General features: G+C 42.1%; 1 long non-coding RNA gene across 1 annotated transcript in view; it reads right to left on the bottom strand.

Annotated features, from left to right (window-relative positions):
• LOC109143816 overlaps window positions 1-21003 on the bottom strand; it is a 132502-nt gene that overhangs the window by 83411 nt on the left and 28088 nt on the right. The window contains exons 4-5 of the long non-coding RNA XR_002044192.3: window positions 13874-13893; window positions 12645-12707 (exon numbers count right to left, since the gene is read on the bottom strand). This is a non-coding gene — a long non-coding RNA (uncharacterized LOC109143816). The remainder of the gene's footprint in view (window positions 1-12644; window positions 12708-13873; window positions 13894-21003) is intronic.

Raw genomic sequence — 21003 nt, 5'->3', positions numbered from 1 at the left:
CACAACAGTCAAATCCTGTGGGGTCCTTCCTTGGCAAGCACAGCTCTGAGCAAGGGCATGGTGAAAGATGAGTTGGCTCCATCCCTCTCGTGGCTAAGCTTGCAGGAAGAAGTAAAGGTGTGGAAAGTTTTCTAGAGATGCTTTGTAATAGCATTTCCCTTCAATATGTCCACAGGGGATAATAAGAAGGGGGATGGGGGGGGAGTGGGGGAGGCTTTGCCTCCCTGCTCAGGTCCTCCAAACTAGGGGAGCTAATGGGATATACAGAAGGCTAAAGCCAGCTAGGTCAGTAGCTATGGGGTTTTTTGTCAGCTTTATTCTACCAGGGACAAGTTTCACACCAGAGTTCATAAGGAATGACCCACACAACTGCAAACATCACCACTTTCTCTGCCAAATGCAAAACCAAAATGCTTCTTGAAGATAAACATACAATGCTGTGTTTACATAATGAATTCTAAGTGCTCCTTTTCATATGTTTGAGGAAGAAGAGGAAGCCAAGCCACTGATCACCTGATATGTTACTCCCACACAATTTAATGTCCTACTGCCAGGCACTCAGACACCATAGCGATGAGTGAAAGCCAAAGGCCAACATGAAACACAAGAGAAGAGACCTATTTATTTATGCAATGGTGACTTCATCGTTTTCTCATTGGAGGAACCTTTTTTTTAGTATTAACCATCTAAATATTCACTCGGGATCCAAGGGGCACAACATGAACACAAAGCTGACATAAGCCCTAAAGACTTTAAGTGCTGCTGCAGCAGAGAGGGGACGATAAATCCAGTTCTGCAGACCTTCAGAAGGAGCTGGATCATCCTGCTACAACAGTGCTTAAAAGGGGCAGCATTATGCTATCTGGAAGGAGGGAAGTCTGTTTTGTTTAGTGATCCCAGACTTAAGCAGGCAGATAGAACAGTCTTTCCAAACTTTCCTACCAAATCCAGATTTTCTAAACTACAAGTCAATACTATTTCCTTATATCAGCTACTGTTCATGAAAACAAACCACAAAAAATTTCCTAACTGACCAAGCCATTTTCACAGCTTGCAGAAATGCTCAGTCTCCAAGAGCCATGGTTTACAGTCAGGGCAGCAAGTTTATTTACACATTGTGTAGGTAACAGCAATTGCCTCACAACTCAGCCGGCCACCATGAGGGGAGGAGGTGGCTTTAGCAAGCCCTGTTTCTACAAATCAAATCTCAGTGTTAGAGCATTTTAAGGCACAACTGTTTTTATCAGTATAATTAAAATGAACCAGGTCCATTCTGCATATTTGCAACCACACTGAAATACCTTCACACTTAAACTTGCTCATAGGCTCCAGAGGGATTCTCTGCTGAAGTCAGGTTCCTTTTATAAGCTTCCCTGATTTTGCTTGGCCACATCAAGCTAGAGCCAGAGTTACAGGGAAGGTTTCCCAAAAATACTGAGTTTTGGGGAATACAAGAGGCACTGCACAGTAGAACACCCATCAGGCTAATGCAAGACAGTCACATAAACACAGCCTAGAGATTGTAAAGGTTATAAAAAGGCAAAATAGATGTTTGCTCACTACCTATCCATGCCAAACAGCTCACTAACTTTTAAGACTAGTGAGTCTTAAGACTTTTAAGTACTTCGTTCACTGGACCATCTTACATTTCTGGCCTCTCTGAAGCACCCTAGACATGGCTGCAAGAAAAAAACCTCTCATGTATAAGACTGACAGACAAGTTTAGAAATAACCCCTCTGCATGAGATGGGTGGATGCCAGCACTCCTCTGCAGTCCCCTCAGAGGACGTCCAAACAACCATGCTGAGGTCAGCTGGATTTGAAGGCCTTTTCTTGACTTGCTCCAATAGTTACTTCACTGTAAAAACAGGTTAACACAGAAGAATTCATGCACAGTTTCAGGAAGCCACTCCATCCCTTTCTGTCCACCCCAGACATGTTGAGACAAGGCATGTTTATGGCAGGAAGGTGCAGTAACAGGATTAGTGACATAGCAAAGTCAAGAGCATCAAACCAGTCTCATCTCACAGAATCATAGAATGGTTTGGGTTGGAAGGGACCTTAAAAATCCTCTAGTTACAAATCTTCTGCCAAGGGCAGGGGCACCTTCCATACAAGCAACACAGGTTGCTCAAAACCCCAACCAACTTGACCTAATCTCAGTCTCATCTGTTTCCTTACCCTCATTCTTTTCACTTGTTGCTCTGTATTTCCTCTCCTTTAGGTTAGTCTTCACTCCTTGCCTTGAAAGTAGCTCCTATTCCTCTCTCTCTTCCCTCCATGCCGTCCATTCACCAACCAGCATTACATCAGCTTCCCAGCTCTGCTTCTGCAGCACTCCTTGGCACTGCCCTCCATGCTTTGGCACACAGGAAGAAGTTATCATGCTTGAACACTCATAGAAATGATATTCCACACGTCTGCAAATGCAACAAATATCCCTTCTCATGCCTGCCAGGCAGGCAGTAAATATACCAATCACCACCCTCCTGACCCCCATCAGGTGTAAACTGGTGTAGCTCAATTGACTCCAGTGTTGCTGCCCCATTCCCAGCAAGTGGAGGTCATTAATCAAAGCTCCAAGCGGCAAGCAGGTTGGCTTCCACATGGCCACCCACAAAGACAGGATTTGAGTGACAGCATTTGATTCCCTGAGTCCAATGCACATTTCTTTCAATAACCCCATCCAGATTTGTTTTATGTCAGCTGGGAAGCCGGCTCCAAGGTTTTCTTTTGCACTGGATAACAGCCATAAGAATCCACTTGACTTTAATTATGGGGTGTTTCACGTGTCCAGCACGCTGAGGCCATATGTACTTGTAAGGGCTTACAGAGTTCTCAGCAGAAACACTTCTGCACATGGTAACTTTGGGCCTCTGATTTTGGGCTGCACAGCAGCAACTCTCCCCTTTTGCCAGGCCTCCAACTCGCTGCTGTTTTGCTTCCATTGCCTGTGGAATATGATGTTACTGCCAGCTTGCTGGCACAGGCTGGAGTGCTTCAAGTTCAGCTCAACAGCTGTTGACTCATACATGAAATATCAATCCTGGGTCTGGAAAAGCAAAATGCTCTCGTGGAAGGGCTTTTTATTAAGGACAGAGAATGCCACCCCAAGGAGCTGCACCAGTTCCCTGACCACAGCCTTATGGCCCTGTTAGGTTGCCCATCATCAGATCTAAGGCTGCTAATTGTTCCCCCAAGCTTAGATACTGCATGGTAACAGGTACTTAGGTCAGGCAGCTGTAGTCCCTGAGTTACATCACAGCAAAGACTGGTCTACGATACCCTGACATATTTCTTCAGTGATAGTACAAGATCTGCTTGAAACTCTAGTTAATGATTTGCCATCTTAATACTTCTCTGTCAGCTTCAGCATAGATGGTTAAGTAACTTACGTAGCATCATAAAACATCAGAAACACATCCAGAAATTAAAACTGAAGCAAACTGCTCATCTCTGCTATAACACACTGGACTGAAGATGGCCTTAGCTTTCCTTGCAACAGTTTTCTGACGTACCCATAACCTGAGCCCCTTCACCTCTCCTTAAAGCCGTGAGCAGTAAATGAGTCTTCTGGCCCACCTTTGTCAGCAGCTTCACCAACAAGGTATAACTATTTCATTACCAAATCCAGACTTTCAGATCCCAAAAGACATTGCACTTAACCGGGAGCTGATACACTGAGAAATCCATCCATGGTTTCCACTCACTCATTAAGGGAGCAATAAAACAGCTGTATTCAATTACTTAAACTGTTGAACAGTGAGGCAGAAGGAAGTGACTTACATCCATATTTAGAAACATGAAGTCTGCTCAACAGATCAATTAGGGAGATGAATTTACAGCTGACAATATCATCATAACAGGGATTATTTACCTCCTATTAACAGCTCAGAAGCTCTAGCATGCCAAAGTATGAGGCAGAGCTTTCTTTCTAACTTCTCCACTGACTGACACTCATTCAGCAAATAAATCCAGCTCTTTGCCAACCCATCCAGCTGTTTGACACAATTGTGACCCCCCTCATTAGAGGTGAGTCTGCCAAGATATATTGCAGTCAGAACCAGGAGTTTGGAACTGCCATTCCCTCTTGTAGAGAAAGGAAGAAGTCTTTGGACGAAAGCAAACAGCGTAGCCATATGCTTAAACCAGCGCAAAGAGCTTCCACTAAACACAAGATTTCATGAAATAAAGGCATTATAACAAAAGGGTCTATCTACTCCACACAATTTCAAAGATCAGAAGTCATTCCACACTGCTTTATTGATTACTTAGAACCAGACTGATATATTTAACGAAAAATCAATGGGAAAAATAAAGGACTGCCTATCTGACTCAGAGGAAGAATTTCATTCCTGGGATAAGAGATCCTAATGAGGCATTTCAGTATTCAAAGGGAGCTATTAGCAGTGAAGGAATGAAGTGGTTGTGTAACAAAATGATGAGCACAGAGTGCAGATGGAGGAAATGGTGTTTTGTAAATTCAGAATCCGGGAATTTTTTTTAAATCTTTAAATACTTCATACAGATATGCTGTCTGCAATATTTAGCATGATTTAGGGTCTCATTCGTGGCCATTTTTTTCCCCAGATGGGGCACCTGCAAAAATATGCTTGAAGCCAGTAGAAGCACTTGCACACAATTACAGCTCACTTATTCATACGGGCATGCCCAGTACTTCCTCTTGTAAGAGTCAACACTTTTGAGACTCCAGTGCTTCCCCCAGCAAAATAAACACCAGAAAGAGCCAGTGGACTGACACAACTATTATTTGTAGCTCCATCTGGACAAGAAATACTGCCTGGTGCTCACTGAGCAGGGCAGAAGTCTGTCCTACCAGCAAACTCCAGTTGGTTGCAGATTTGCAGGGCTTTACCCGAATGGAGAGAGCTTGGTGTCCACCTGACTGTAGGTGAGGCATGAGTGAGGCAGCCTGGTTGCCACTTCCAGCTCTGCCACATCCACATCTTACTAATCCAACCAAAACCAGGGCACACGTCCACCTTCTGCTCTACCCACCTGAACTCCTGAGCAACAGACCTGCAAGAACACAGCCCTGCTCTGCTAAATACAAGACAGGCTGAGTTTTGCTGGGAAGCAGTTAAACAGGGAGGGAATAGCCTTGGCTTACTATCTGCTAAGCTTGGAAAACACACCTTGTCAGGCTCAGATCTCCACACTTACTTGGGCAACCAACAAACTCCAAGCAATGTATGGTCTAGGCATAGTTACTCTAAAGGTCTATACACAGGAATCACATTCTTCTTCCACATCATGGGGGTAAAAAGCTCCCCCAGACCCTCCCCAGCCCTCCACTGCAGACTGTGGCCACTGCTCCAGTTCACCCCACCACTCTGCTTTGTTCTTTTATTACAACATCAGCATATTTATCATAGATCCTTATTTTACATTGTCTTCAGCATCTTTCTACTTGATGATTTCTATAGGATTTGCAGCTATTCAAACACTTTTGCAGGAGTTCAACACAAACCATTTTTTCCTAGACGGTAGAACACAGCTTTTATGGTCGAGAAAACTGGAAGTCTGTCCAGTTTTTATCTCCTTCATTATAGAAACCCCACTAGATCTTAGCTGCCTACTAGTTTTTGAGGCTTAGAGCCAGACCCAATGCCAAATTAAAATACTAAACTTATTAAATTAATTAAAACTCTGTGGGTGACACTGTGTGGATGACTGAAACTTCTGGATTAATAAGTCTCCCTGATCAGTATGGAAAAAATGGTTGCTAGAACAGGTAGAGAAGACAGGATGTAGGGAGGGGACAGGCTGCTGGAAGAGACGGAAGGCAATTAAGAAATATCCCTTGAGCTATAAAAAGGAGGCAGCAGAATTTTTGTGTTTCAGAATTAGGATCAGACTTCAGCGTTTTCCTTTAGGATGGTACCGAGAGATCTGAAGCAGAGCAATGGTTTTGGGAAATGAAAAAACAACAACACACACACAAAAAAAAAAAAACCTAAACAAAAAAACCATAACAAACAAACAAAACCAATAAAAATAAAAATAAATTAAAATAAATTAAAGATAAAAATCCAAACACAAACAATAAAAGAACACCAAATAAACAACAAAAAAAAATACAACAAAAAACCATACTATACAAACTTCTCCCACCAAAACAGCTCAGCAAACCCCACACACTTCTCTTCTTTGCAACTAGGCATTTGTGCCCCTTTGCAGATGCCTGGCAGTTTATTGCATGGCCCAGTGGATGCCCTGTGTGGAGTGCTGGATGACAAATCACATCTTGAGATCAGGCTGTGTGAATTTAAATTATTCTGTTGGGAGGACAGTGATTACAACTGCTGTGTGACTGCGTTTATTGTTTGGGCTCAGCTTGGCTCTGCTTGGAGGTTTTTTGATCTGCAGAAATTTTGCTTCTGGTGATGATTTACTCTGATTTTTCTCTTTTTAATCATAGCTATGCAAATGCTGCATGGTTATGGAGTAAGAGAAAAGTCCTTTCAAAGAAAAATAGCTGGTTAAAAGACAAAAAATGAAGGGTAAGCATTCACAGCGGAGAGAGATCATCAGCTGATTTCCTCAGGGAACTGTGCTGAGATTCAATTCATTCATAAATAAATGGCAAAAGGTGAAAAAGTTTTCTGCTGATAAAAAAATTATTCAAGACAGTAAGAATGAGGGCAGCCTAGGCAGAATTGCTAAGGAGCCATGCAAGATTTGGTGATAGGACAATATGAGAAAGAATGACTATTTAGGTAATACTGCACATAGAAGAAAAACAATCTTAACTTCACATGGAAAATGATGGACTCAAACCTGACAATTATCATCCAGGAACAATATTTTAGCATATCCTAATGCTAGTTCCATTAAAACATCAACTCAACAGGAGTTGAAATAGCAAAAATAAAATCGAAGAAAATAAAATACATATTACCAAGGACAAATGAACAACACAGAAAACCTAATTATGTGATTGTATGAATCTATGTCCCTTCTGCATCTTCAATATAGCCTGTGGTTCTTGTCCCCTCATCTGAGAAAGGCTGTTTTACAACCAAAAAGTTCAGAGAAAGGCAACTACAATGACCACAGCTACAGAACGGTTTCCACACATGGAAGGATTTTCCTGTGTTCCCTTTGTTTGGAAAGGGGTCATTTTAGTGGAAGTAGGACACTGATCCACTAATCAAAAGTGGCAAGGATCAGACAGACAGGCATCAATTACCCACCATCTGTGCTAATAAAAAATTTAAGGCCATAAAATGAAAGGAGAAGGGGGCCAGGCTCAAGGTAAGGTAAAGGAGATGGCTCTTCATGCACCAGGTGGTCAGCGTGTGGAAAGACTTGCTAAGGAAGGCTTTTGTTGCAAATAGTTTAGAGGAGTCCAAGAAAAGACCAGACACTTAATTGAGACATGTACTGAAGAGGAAAAGGATGTGAAAAAATAAAAAAGTCAGCAGAAAATCTTACATATGCCTGTCCTTCAACCATCTGCCAGTGGGTGCTGTTGGCAGAGGATGCTGGAGCAGGTGACCCTTGCTCTGAAGCTGTATGGCTCTGCTGTCTTGCATCTCTACCCTTTTGTCCTGTACTCTTGCTGGGTAACACAGTACACTCAGGCTGTTTGCTTTGGGATGGATCACATTTCCTATTTTTATACACATTAATGAATAAAAATTGAATTGTTTTCAAAAGCTCATCTTCCCCCACTGTGAGGGCTGCAGAACAGGGCCAGGAGGGACTTTACCTCATGCTTGAAATGTCTGGCAAACCATTTTGTACAGAGCTGACGATAATGAATCCAGCAGCTCATTTTCCTGAGAAACAGGAGCTCACCATTCCTTTGTCCAGAAGGAAATTCATGGATAAAATGTTCAGCTTTGCAAGAGAACCGGACTTCAAAATGAAAGGATTTCTACTTAGATATAAAAGCCATCTGCGTCAATAAGCATGAAGCCTTTTAACTCTTCCACTGCAGGTATCCATGAAGAAGCTTTACCTCACCCTCTAGAACTTTCTAGGTAGAAGAATCACCCATTCTCCTTCCTCAGGGATATGAATAGTCTTTACTTGTGAGGAAGCTGCCACACAGATTTTCAAGGCTAAGTAACATGAAAACGATGCACAGAGCAGAGTCAGTGCCAGTTTTCCAACTCTGTGTTTGAGGGTGAAAGGGCTGCTATTGGAAAGAAATTAATGACTGAACAGCAGTGAGGCAACTTTCAGAAGGGTTCTGCAATGCAAAATTAAAGCAAAAATGTTGGCAGAGCTTCACTTGGATAGGGCTCTATCAGAATACATCAAATAAAATACGTCTTACCTTCTCCTTCAAGCTCTGACTCTGCCTGGCCTGACAGGGAGTTGGTGAGATATTTCTATCTGCGACTTATATATTACTGAAACAGTCTTGTTATAGTTTTTGAAATGTTGTTCACAGTATTGGACATTTTCTGACTTAAATTCAGTGACAGTTCTGCAAAACCATTCAGAACCAAGTGGCCATAATATGTTCTGCAGACATACGAAACACCCTGAGGAGAGAGTTAATGGGAATGAACATAATAAGGCTTTTCGAGGAGAGTAAGATGTGGTATATATTTTATCTCAGCAGATTTTAACTAACTCTCTGAAGATTCTTTATGTGGGAAAAGTTTTTCTGTTTAAGTGAAAGTCTAGTTATATTTGAAAGGACATTCTAATTTTGTTCTCCTCCTCTAAGAAGAGTATTGATAGATTTGTTCTCTGCTATTTTGTGGGATTTTTTTGATCTCTCCTGCCCTAGCAGAGATCCTCTTGATGCTGGATAATCTTCACTAGGCAAAGACTACTGCAGAAAAGAGGGACTAGAGTATTTAGATTTTAAGCAAAGATTAGGATGGCCTTCTTTTCAGGTCTCTGTTTCTGTTTCCACAACACCACTCTTTTCATTTGTACAGTTAGACATCACTAAAAACCTGATTGTCAGGGAAACAAGTGGAATATATCTCCAAATAAAGGGTCCCAGGAAAGGCACAACTGTCAAAATACAGTAGCACATCTACCCACAACATGAATCCAGCAGAGTCTTCCAACACAGGGAAGATCAAGGAACCCCCAACGTTATTTTACAAAAACCAAGACCAAGTCTTCCTTTTTAGGAGCACTCTGGTCTCAGATCAGCTTAGACCAGTGCTGAAATAACACCCTTCTGAGGTTTAGCAAGTCTTTATCACCAAATCCTCTGAGACATTTAAAAGGCATCCTCAAAATACTCCTCTTTTGTCCCTTTTTATGGAAGACAGTAACAAGCATGCAGGTGTGAGAATGCCACAGGGATCCAGAGCACTCCACCACATTACTGTGGCCATGCAGGAGTTACACTGAGCAGGGCCCCTGGGAATTCTTGCTTAAGACAACTTGGATGTCTCTTTTTAAGCTCATTTGTAGGATGCACTGCAGAAAGTTTCAGTATGTCCTTTATATCTTGCATTTTTTATCAGTCTTTTCATAGATGTGCCCATAGCCTGACTTCAAAATCAAATTCAGGGAAATTCAGGACTCTCAGGAGTGTTGCCTGTGTGTTTTACCTGCTCCTCTACCTGCAGTGCATCAGATCAGCTCTACTGTTCATGGCCATCATCGTCCAAGCGGTAGCCACGCTGTTTTAGGTTGCATGGTTTTAGGTTCATGCTCCAAATACTTCTTGCACCACCACACTTTGGGAAAAGCTGACAAGAAACAAGAAGCTGCAGGTTTCAGTCTTGGATGTGTGATCTGCCCAGTGGATTTCACTGGCTTTTTTTCAGGCATGTAACATTATAAAAGTATACACTTTTTAGTTCAGCCGATTTCAACATCCTGACCCCAGGTGGCTTCCAGAGAGAAAATACTGAAGTTCAAAAGAAATATCTGGCTTAGAAATGTTCTGAGCAGGCAGCAAGGGGAACACTCAGTGCTGCAAATACAGGAGGGAAACAGAGAGAAAATCCATTCTCTGAACTGGCCTATGTACTCTGGGGTCTGACTGTACCCGAGCAAATCCCTCCTTTGACCAGTGGATCACTTTGACACTACTAGAGAAAGGATATTATATTCCAAGTCTTATACTCCATAGGGTTCTGGAAGGGCAGTCTCCTTTCACTTTTCATGTCCATGACTCACAATATAAGGCAATCCCAGCTGTTAAACAAACCTCAACATGCAAAGCTTACCATGCTGAGATCTTCTCTCATCATGTTCTTGTCCCTGCCACACTAGCTGGCACACAGAAACTTAGATACAGAAAGAGTGGGAGGAAGGGAAAAAACTTCTAGAATTCTTTCCAGTTATACACTAGAGAGAATAGATGCAAACTTTAGCTTTGTGCAAGAACTACATCTCAGCAGAAGCAGCATCCTGAGCCTTGCTCCAAGTGTGTTTTAACCAGCTCCAATTAAATTGCTGGGAGTTTATCACCCACTGAACTCTGTGCTTCAGGCAAAACCTCTCATGAGACTGCAGAGTAATTCCAATACATGACTAATATATTGCAAAACTCCTTTATGGATCTTTTCACTGTCATGGCTATCCATGTCTTGGACTGTGAAAAGTTGTTGTAATTTTTCTGTGATCAGCTGTCAGTCAGGTGGATGAGAGACAAAACTTATCAGCACCTTAACACAAATTATTTCTCAAGTTTTGCAGATGTTTGTGAAGAATTTGAACCTACTCACACATCTATTCTAGACCATTTGAAAAAGTGGGTGATGGGATGACTTTCCTCCTCCATCCATGATGGGGGACTGCAGCAGTACAACAGGATTACTTTGCCCCAAAGGAGCTGTTTTCTACCTTTCACATTCCAAGCCTCCCAAATGGTTTCACAGCTCAGTGTGATAGATGAAGAACTCATCATTTGGAAATAGTTTATAAAGACAATTTTTATCTTAGGAATAAACCTTAGAAATTCAATGTTAGATTTGTAGTTTCAATTGTTAAATTTTTTTTTAGCACTTCCCAGTAATTTTAGTATTTTCCACATGATTTTTTTTTTCCATTTTTCAGAGCACAGTTATTATGCATCATAGTAATAAACTGATGATTAATTGTACAGGGAGGGGAAGTGAACGAGAAGGAGAAGAGGAAGGGGAGGGGAAAGGCGAAGGGGAGAGCAAATGGGAAGGGGGAGAAGAAGAGAAAGAGAAAGGGGAAGGAAGGCCCCAGTGGGTCATTTAATCCCATTCCTGAAACCACACTGTGACTGTAGGAGTGAAGTGTCTCAGATAATACCTCCTCAGCAATGCTCTAGGAAAAGAAACCAGACCATATTCAAAAACTATTTCAACACACTTCCTTAAATTAGGTTCTACACATGCTGAACATATTTCCAGCTCTATCCTTCTGCAGTAGTGGCACAGGTGGGATTCACCTGAGCCCACAGTCCCCTTCTGCACAGGGAGTTTCCCTCTCAGCCCAGGCTAAAGGCAGCACAGCTGCAAGTTCTGGCAAGTACAGTGCAATCAATGAAAGCAGGCAACCAGTGGGAAGTTTGTTTGTCCTTTATCATTAATTAAAGGAAGATACCAGAATAAGTGATAGGAGAAAAAGCAATGCAGAATTTAAAAAACCATCAGGATTGAAGATGACAATGTTAATAGGAATGAAGCAAACGATCTTAGCCCAGAATTGCTGTTTCCTTCACTGACTGTAAGCTTTTAGCTTATAAGCCCTTCTCCAGCTGCCTGGTAACAGAATAGCAGACTCCAGGCACTGCAGCTTGCCTTGCCATGATCAAGCTGGAGGCCCTGCCAGGCAGCTTGGTGCAGTAATAGAACAGCCTGACGGCACCTGTGGAAACAATACAACTGCCCAGCCATGTGCTGCAGCTGCAAGCAGAGAATTTACACCAATGGGTCAGGCCACAAGTAAGTTAGAAGCAGGGCTTGTTCCTACTGTTGTTTTATGGCCACTTTGATCAATTAATTTAATGGTCATAGAGAGGACTCCTGTATCAGCCTCTCAACCCTATCGATTTCACTCTTTCTGATGAAGCTTTTCACCTTTTTACTATTTTGGCAGCTGTTGGAAACTACAAGGTGCTGATGAGAAGGAGAGAGAGGTGCCAGACCCACGCTAACTACCCCATCTGCTTCCTGCAAGCAAGGTGAATGAGAAGCACCTACAGTATTTTCAGCATGGAATATTTATCACTTGATTGGCACTATCACAGAGGCAGCCTGAAAGGTTTCCTGCATCTGAAAGTGCAGCATAATCATTCCCAGAGTACAGTGGCAGGTGTTGAATGCCAAAGAAGTGCAAGACTGGGCTCCACACTCACAAGGCATCTGCTACTTTTGCAAAGCACAGACACAGCTCTTCAGGTTTTGTTTTGCACTGATACATTGGCATTTCTCCCTTCTTATTTATGAGTTGAGTTTCTCCTCATATGGGGTGCTACAGAAGGAAAAATTACACCAGCTCTTTTAATAAAAAGTCCAGAAAAATAAGGCAAGTCAAATTCAGAGTTCTTGATGAAGAGATTAAACTCTGCTCTAAGCCTGCATAGGTGTTTTAGAATCCAGACCTTTCACTCACATCCACAAAGCCCTCCCTGACTTTAAACTTCATTTGAGCAGCTGACAAAGAGTTCAGAGGAGAAGGGGGAGGCAAAGTTTGGAATATAAGATTAAAGGACTTACATTTGGTTTCCCAAATGACTCAGTCAAGCTCTTTACTGCACATTCACAGTTCCAAATGAAGGCCTGTACAAAAGCAAATGATGAACATTTTTGAGAAGCTGACCATCAGATTAGTTAGGAAGCTCTGTACAGAATAAAGAAGGTTTGAGCTGCAAAATTCAACTCTATGTCCATGTACAACCCTTTCCTAGAGTTCAGCAACACCCAGTTTCAGGACCAGGCACTTGCTGTTTCTTCCCATCAAAAGAAGTTCCATCCTTTCAATTTCAAACTGAGTCTGGTACACAAATTAAAGGATGATCATATTTAGTGTTTTTATTTAGACATAACCACAGCTCTGAGGAAAAAAAAACATTCGTCCCTTAGCAAAACTATTCCAAATCTGTATTAAAGACAGCAAAGAAACTATTTTAGTTAACATTTAATGGCTTCTTCAGGATACAAGGACTGCTAAAGTAATTGCATTTTATTTTATTGCAGCAGCAAAGGAGGAGTAATGCAGGGACTGTAAATATCCACCTTTAGCAAACCTGCCCAGCATATGCAAGTGCTGCATCAGATTGTTTTAATGAGAGTGTAATGTATGAATCAAGAGAAGTCATTGTGTGGTGTTTGAACCTCATTTACAGTGTTAGAACCACTTTATGACACCACATTTCATTCTGACAGTAAAAAATAACTGAGGAGGAACAAAATATGGTGGAAGGGTGGTTTTATTATGGCTTTTATGTTGCCTGCCACGCTGCGAGCTCCCTGGACAAACACTTTTGTACTCCCAAACACACAGGACACCTTATCCTTGCAGTGCAGGGCTCAGTGAACAGTTCTGCTACAAGCCATGAGAATTATCAGAACAGGTAAAAATTCCCAGTGGCCCTGTAAATTTCTCCAGATACGATGATTTTGACACTTGGGCCCAAAATTCTTCTAGACAACGAGCTCATGGGTAGCACTGAGCACCAGCACAAGGCACATGAGATTCATCTTTATTTACTTCCCAGAGCACGGAAGGAGGAATCAGAAATTTGCAAGAGTATTTTTTAGATGACATATTTGAAAAGTAGTCAAGTGTGATGCAAGTCATGCTGAACACAAAGCCACTCCAATAGCAATACACTCTCCATTGCTTTTAACTTCACTGGAGTCTCACAGAATTTAGCAATAATCAAATTGTTTAAAAGTGATCAGTCAACAGAATTTCCAAAGCATTTTGATTACAAAACACTCACCTGCAATTTGTCGGGGAGACCTGAAAAAAATGGCAACAAAAGCAGCATTACTGTGGATCCCATAATTTTGAAATTGTCCCATCCATCAAACCATAAAATAAGACACAGAGCAGGAGAGACAGTTACATAAATACATTCACAGCATTGTCTGAAGAATGGGAGAAGAATGTCAGCACTTGTCAAGTTGGATATAACAGCCATGAGAAACTGGCCACAGATAAAAATAGAAGTGGAAAACCAAATGAGTACTAACATGGGGAAAGTGTCCAGTGCCTTTTACCTTGCAGCTCTTTATGATGGTATAAAAACAAGGGGAGAGGTTACACTGGCACTGGCATGGCTCTGATAGCCAGCTAGGAGTACACTTGTTTTAGACCAGAGTGAAGGCCAAGTGAGCTGAGTGTGCCTTCAGATCTGAGAAGGAAGACAGAAGAATTGGTATCTGGATTTTCTGCGATGTATCTGAATGTCTTTCAAAGTTTCCCCTCCTCATTTCTAGGTTTTCATTAATTCCTGATGATCCAGCTTTAACATGTCAGATTACAGAATGTCAATTTTGCCTTGGTTTGAAGATTCATATCACACCTTTGAAAAATCATATTACACCTCTGTTTCCCATACTGCATTGATTGTTTGTAACCCAGTATTTGGTGCTGAGGCCAATATCTGCAGCAGGATGTTTTCCTGACTGAAACAAGGATTTTATCCATAATGCAGGCAGGATTAAAAACCCATCTTGCAAGGAACAGCAGGTATTCTTTGCATGTCCACAGAAATGCTTGTAAGACGTACTCAGCACCAAATAAAGAAATTACAATAAAATACACTATTTAGGAGGTTGATGGTTGTTTTTTAAAAACACTGTATGTCCATATGTGAATTATAAAACATGTTAAGGGAGTATAAGTAGAATCCAGAGACACAGATGCTAATCCATACACAATCCAGGATACATAGTGTAGATACAAAAATGCTGCTAGCAAGGATTTTCTTGCTATTTTCTAAGTCCGTGAGAGACTTTTCTCTCACACAGAAGAGGTAGCAGGGAATGTAAACAACCAAGCCACCTGCAACCTTGGAAAGTCTTGTTTATGGTATAGTAGAAAAATATTTTGACAATGGATGTTTTAGGATTTTGGCCAATCACCCCCAAGGGGTTGCTGGTCCTTTGTCGAATTAGACTATGAAGAAAAAAGTCTATAAAAGAGTTTGTAAAATAATTAAATAAATCAATCTTGCTGCACGATTCCTGCCTGCTGGATCTTCTCTCCTCCTCCCTACGGCTGCGGGACATGGTGATATACCCTAGGGCCCAGGCCGGTGGTAATAACATAGTGAAGTCTTCTGCATTTCTAGATGGGGAATTTAGGTATTAAATGGCAGATGCCAGTCAAGAAATTACATGTCTAAAAGTTCACTTGAGGTGAAGAATTTTGCCAGAGACTGCTCTCACTTGAAGGCAGCAAGCAGGTACTATCTGCTTGGTCTCTGAATTCATAGGGAAAAGACAGTTAAATGAGTTCCTTCAGCTCTCTGAAATGGCTCAAATTAATTAATGGTTCAACTTGCTTCTGGTGCATGATAAGATGCATGCAGTGAGGGATGAATTAAATGAGAAAAATGCGAAGGACTAATTATAACACTGCGCTGAAAAACAGCAAAGGAAGAGATTATCTAAGCACCACAATCATCTGACAGACATACATTTTTTTCTCTCTTATTAACAGAAAACCCAAACACTGTGATTTGTCAAGTGGTACAAATGAGCATCATAATGCTTCTCAGACAGCCTTTTGGCCATTAAAGAATGGATAGTTGAAATCTAAGAGAATTAAAGTTTGTTGGGAAAGAACTCACGTATCATTAGTACAATATGTCCCAAATACCAATGTTTAACCTGCTCCAGAAACCTAAGTCATGTTGTTATCCCCAAAAGCAAGATAGGGCACACACCCCAAAAAATCACTTGGCCCAGGTCACCCAGAAAAGAATTTATCACAGCCAGTGAAACCAAAGTCCTGCATCTCCAAGTCCTGTGCTTCTTTGCAAGGGAGTTTAATTACTTTCTATGCATTACTGAATTAAGGAGGAAAAAAAAAAAGTACAAGGTGAGAGAGCCACACAGCATAAACCAAAGCAAACCCACCAAAAAAAACCTAAACAGTTTTTTGTTGTTAAAAAGACACAGCATCTACACTTGCAGTTCCCTGGAGTTTCTGTCCTGGAAGTGCATCATGGCAGCTCCCACTACTTGGGCTGTGTTGAAACAGGTCATGGAAGTCACTCACTCCCTGTCTCAAAGCTCACAACTTGCAGCTCATTTTTACCTTCCTCGAGCTGCCCACCTCCCAACACACCTCCAGCTGCACTCTTTTCCTTGAAATCTTATTTGCTCTTGTTTTCCATGACTGTTTCCTCTGGGTTTACCTTTACACAACTGCCTGGGCACCTCTGATGCAGCCATCAGCTGTCACACTCCTTTTGTTCTTCACTGGATCTGGCCCTAAACTCCTGAAGTTGAAAAATGTGTGTGAAACATGATCAGACTGATGAACTGTTCACATTTCTTCAGAATTTTTGGCAATTGGTCTGCACTCCCGTACTGGACAAGAAAACTACACGTTCTGCTTGCATCTCCACTCTGTAGCTACCATGACATCAGCTCCCTTTAATCCATTAGCAAGCCTGTCAACAGTGCTGTGCAGGTGCTACTCGACAGTTATAGCCAGTGCACCAGCATTTAATAGAAATTAAAATTTATCACCCTTTCCACTAGCACCACCTCACTCAGAAATAAAATTTTACAATGTCAACTGTACGAGAATCACTAAAAGTGTCTCCTTCATGACCTTGAGATTTTATCATAAGACAGCAAAACAAACCTCTGAGAAAAGTTAGGAATAATTATGGTGTATTTCTGGGGAGAGGGTCTCCATGAATAATGCACATAAAGCACAGACACACCCTCTCCACTAATACCAGCTTAATCTTTAATGAATTCTTTGGTTGCAGCAGAACTCCTTTTTATTATTAATAAAGGTTTATTTTTATTGCAGCGTGCTCTGCAGCCTCCAGACCACATCCAGCACAGTAAAAACACACAAGAGCAGCGTTGACAAACATATTCTGTGAGATGGCCCCTGCCTGCCCTGAGGCATAACTAAGCTAAATAGTGTGGAAGGACAGCATTACTCCCACATTAGTCTGAGCAATGAGGGTCTGGATTCTCCTTCTTATTTTTATGGAAATTACATATGTAATTATCATTTGGGGTCATGTAGAAAGCCAGTGGCAGAAGCAGAAACAGAACCCAGAATTAATTCCCAGCTCATTTTTCTAATCTCCCTTCCCTTTACAGTCATCTTTTAAGATTCATATTATATCTATCAAAAACATGTGACAAGAACATGCCAAAATAATGTGCATCTTTCCCTTCATTAAACAGAAGGGAAATAAGACACTGAATAGATCCAGTAATTTGCAAAACTTTGCAAACTGGAGATTTTCTTAGCTCTTCCCAAAAGCCTTTCCCCCTTGGAATCCTGTGGATGATCCCTATGGGGGTCTGTGCACGAAGTGGTCTGTAGAGCACTGCCACTTCTCCATCCTGTAGGGTGGCTACTGTCCTTGGTCACACCTTGCCAGCCCATGGTCACTGTTTATTAGTGCTGCTGGGGCCACACAGCACTGGAAGAGACCCTGGTGCTCTGTGCTACTTTCCCTGGGGCATTCTCCTTGCATTTAAAATAAAACTGGATTGTTTCCAACACCTCTCACTCTGCTGCCCACAGTTTGGGTATTTTTCTGCCTACCCTTTGTGCTGTCTTTATTCTTGAATGACAAGATCAGGACTCCACCATTCCCACTTGTCTCCTAGATGAAGTTTGCTAAGACCTGAGCATTTGGGGTTGTTTTAGCCTTTCTTGGGGTACAGTGACCACCTTGCTCTCTGGAGACAATTCCTTAGGGTCGCCTTTTTCTCTTCCTAAAACCTCTCCAGCATTGCAAGCCCATCAGAGGCAATCCCAGAGCTCCCAGCTCTCTGGAGAAGTTAGTTATCTGCTTCAGCAGCCAAGTCAAAACCATAGGAACACCACCTTATATGCCCACGGTCTTGGTTTGCTCAGTCACAAAAATCACACAGAATCACAGAAGGGCTCAGGGTGGAACGGACCACAGTGGGTCATCTGGCTGAACCTCCCTGCTCAAGCAGGGTCATCCCAGAGCACAGGGCACAGGACTGTGTTCAGGTTTTTGAATATCTTCAGTGAGGGAGACTCCACAGCCTCTCTGAACAACCTGTCCCAGGGCATGGTCAGTCACCTGCACAGTAAAGATGTTCTTCCTTATATTCAAGTGAAACTTCCTGTGCATCAATTTCTGCCTGTGGCCTCCTGTCCTATTGCTTGGTAAGAGAACAGCCTGGATCCTTCCTCTTGGCACCCTCCCTTCGGATACTGACAGACATTGGTAAGGCCCCCTCTGCATCATCTCTTCTTGAGGCTGAACAGGCCCAGCTCCCTCAGCCTTTCCTCAGAAGGGAGAAGCTCCATTCCCTTAATCAGCTTCATAGCCCCCCACTAGACCTGTTCCAGCAACTCTCTTGCCCTGAGGAGCCCAGAACTGGACACAGAACTCCAGATGTGTCTCACCACGCTGAGCAGAGGGGCAAGATCACCTCCCTTGACCTGCTGGCAATGCTCTTCCTAATGCACATCAGGATACCTTTGGCTTTCTTGGCCACATGGGCACTGCTGGCCTTTGTTGTCCACCAGGACCCCCAGGTCCCTCTCCACAGAGCTGCTTCTCGGCAGGTTGGCCCCCAGCCTGCACATGGGGTTGTTCCTCCACAGGTACAGGACCCTGCATTTGCCTCTGTTGAATTTCAGTTCCAGCTCCACTGCTTCAGACACCAATGTCACATAGTATTACCTCTCATCCACTTTCTGAGAAAGAGAATAAAAGAGACTTCATATTTAGTTCTTCATCTTGGTTTGTATGGTCAGCTCACTGCCCAGTCCAGCAATTGCTTCCCCTGATGCCTTGCTTAGGCAAAAGTCTCTGTCAGGAGTTACAGCTCTACATGCATCACTTAAATAAATGCACTCTCAAAACACAAGAACCATGTTTCAGTCCTAAATAAAGCATTTATCTAAGCAATAAAACATATAATGTATGTTGACAATTTTCAATGCACACATGGGCCTAGCACCACAAAGACTTCTTTTCTTTATATGATTTATAGCATAAGAATACTCTTTCTTAATCTTATAGGACTAATCCCAAACTGGTCATCTGAAGAAAAATCATCAAGCAGCTGACCATTTTCATTATGTTGCTGAGTTAAAGAACAACCCACCAAAATCAAAATGAGGGAATTCAAGCCATCAAGTCCTGCTGAACATTTGTGAGAGTAAAGCAATTTGAAACCTGCATTGACTAGCTAAACCTCTGGTACTAAAGATAAAAATAAATTTTCTCCAGCTCTAAGTGCATTGGGTTACATCTGGAAAAACTGAGACTGGAATGCCCTTGAAGCAAAATGTCAGAGACTCGCCATGCCAATTCCAAAACCAGTTCCTATTTCAGAGGAAAATCAGACTTGCCTCCTAAATATAGATAATTATTCTCAGGAATAACTGAAGAAGTGCCCTGCATAGACTGCAAGTCAAAATGAGAAATGCTATTTCAAATTTAGGAGAGACAAGCTCATAAGGGTTTAGATAGTGTTAGCTTCATGATTCTGCTTCAAATGGGTTTTTTTGCTATTTGAGACAATAAACTCTAGCAACAATTCTAGTCTACACACTAACAACATTATAAACCCCAACAGTATTTTACATTGTGTTCTTCACCATTTTGTGTGACTGAGAGTCAAAGGCACCAAGAGCAGAAGAAAGTGGTTTTGATCCCAGGACTTCTCAGCACACTGACCTGTTCCCATTGACAGCAGCATTTCCCACCTCCTTGGAGCTGACTTTACTCCTCTTCCCTTGTGCATGGGGTTTCCCTCAGCTGTCTTGACTCAAGCTTCCTCCTGGCTCTTAAGCTGAGGCAAGTCTTGCCTATCAGCCCCTTGCCATTCCAAGGAGTGACATCCTGCACTTCCCTGGCACAGCGCTTAACACAACACATCGCCCATGATGAGCAATACGTTGCATTTTCTGTTAGGTGTTATCTTGAACTACAGGAAATCTCTAGATTTGGAAAAGGTATCAATCTAATTCAGCTACTGCCCAAGAAACAAATCATACAGTACCCATCTTTTACTTTTAGCAGCCTCACCTGAGGCTACTGACCACAATTCTCAAAGGATACTGCTACAGATTTCCAGAATGCACACTGGAGACAAGAAAAGCACACTGCAAAACCCCATGTGTTATTTTTATCAGAATTGATAAAATCTCACTGCTAGTTTTACAGTAGCCTGTTAAAACCATAAAAAAACAGGGAGACAGCTGTGTGTCAGTGCTTGGGCATCGAGTTCACAGTATGGGATATACAAACAAGCACACTGCTACTCTGGTCTCAAAGCCCACTGCAAAATAGCATCCTACAGACTTATCTGTCAAGCTGCAAATATTTCTTTTACAGCTACCCTGAAGAAGAACTTTTTGTAGTATATTGAACTTTTGGATGGGGCTGTGGAGGGCTGTTCCTAAAAATATTGACTAATGACTTCTTCTAGCACCTTCTTTTAAACAAACACCACTGGGCAAAGAGACAGACACTTTACCAGGCACAATATTGTCTTTTTAAAGGCACATAGATCTGTTTCTGAATTTTCAATGTGTTTTGTAGATTAAGTACAGAAAATGCCATCTGCTAATCTGCTTCTGCTGCACACAAAGAAACACTGCCTGGGCTGTTTCTGGTGGTTTGGGATTACAGCCCCTCTCTGCTGCTTGGGAAAAATATGCGATGCATGTCATAAAATCAGTTCCACTGAGTTCTTTGTAGCTTATCCCACAGTGCCACTGTCTGCCAGGGGGTTTCCTGCTCACCCACAGCCAGTGAAATGATTCTCCAGTTACATACAGCGTGGTAAACTAACCAGCTGTAATGGTTTGACCAGACACTGGTATTTAGCAATGCCTGCCATGTGCCCAGCTACCTGCTGTGCTGCCAGA

The sequence above is a fragment of the Corvus cornix genome, chromosome 3 (assembly GCF_000738735.6).
Source record: "Corvus cornix cornix isolate S_Up_H32 chromosome 3, ASM73873v5, whole genome shotgun sequence".
In the NCBI taxonomy this organism is placed as follows: Eukaryota; Metazoa; Chordata; class Aves; order Passeriformes; family Corvidae; genus Corvus; species Corvus cornix.
The sequence above is the reverse complement of the archived record's forward strand: the minus strand, read 5'-3'. Positions and strand labels throughout refer to the sequence as shown.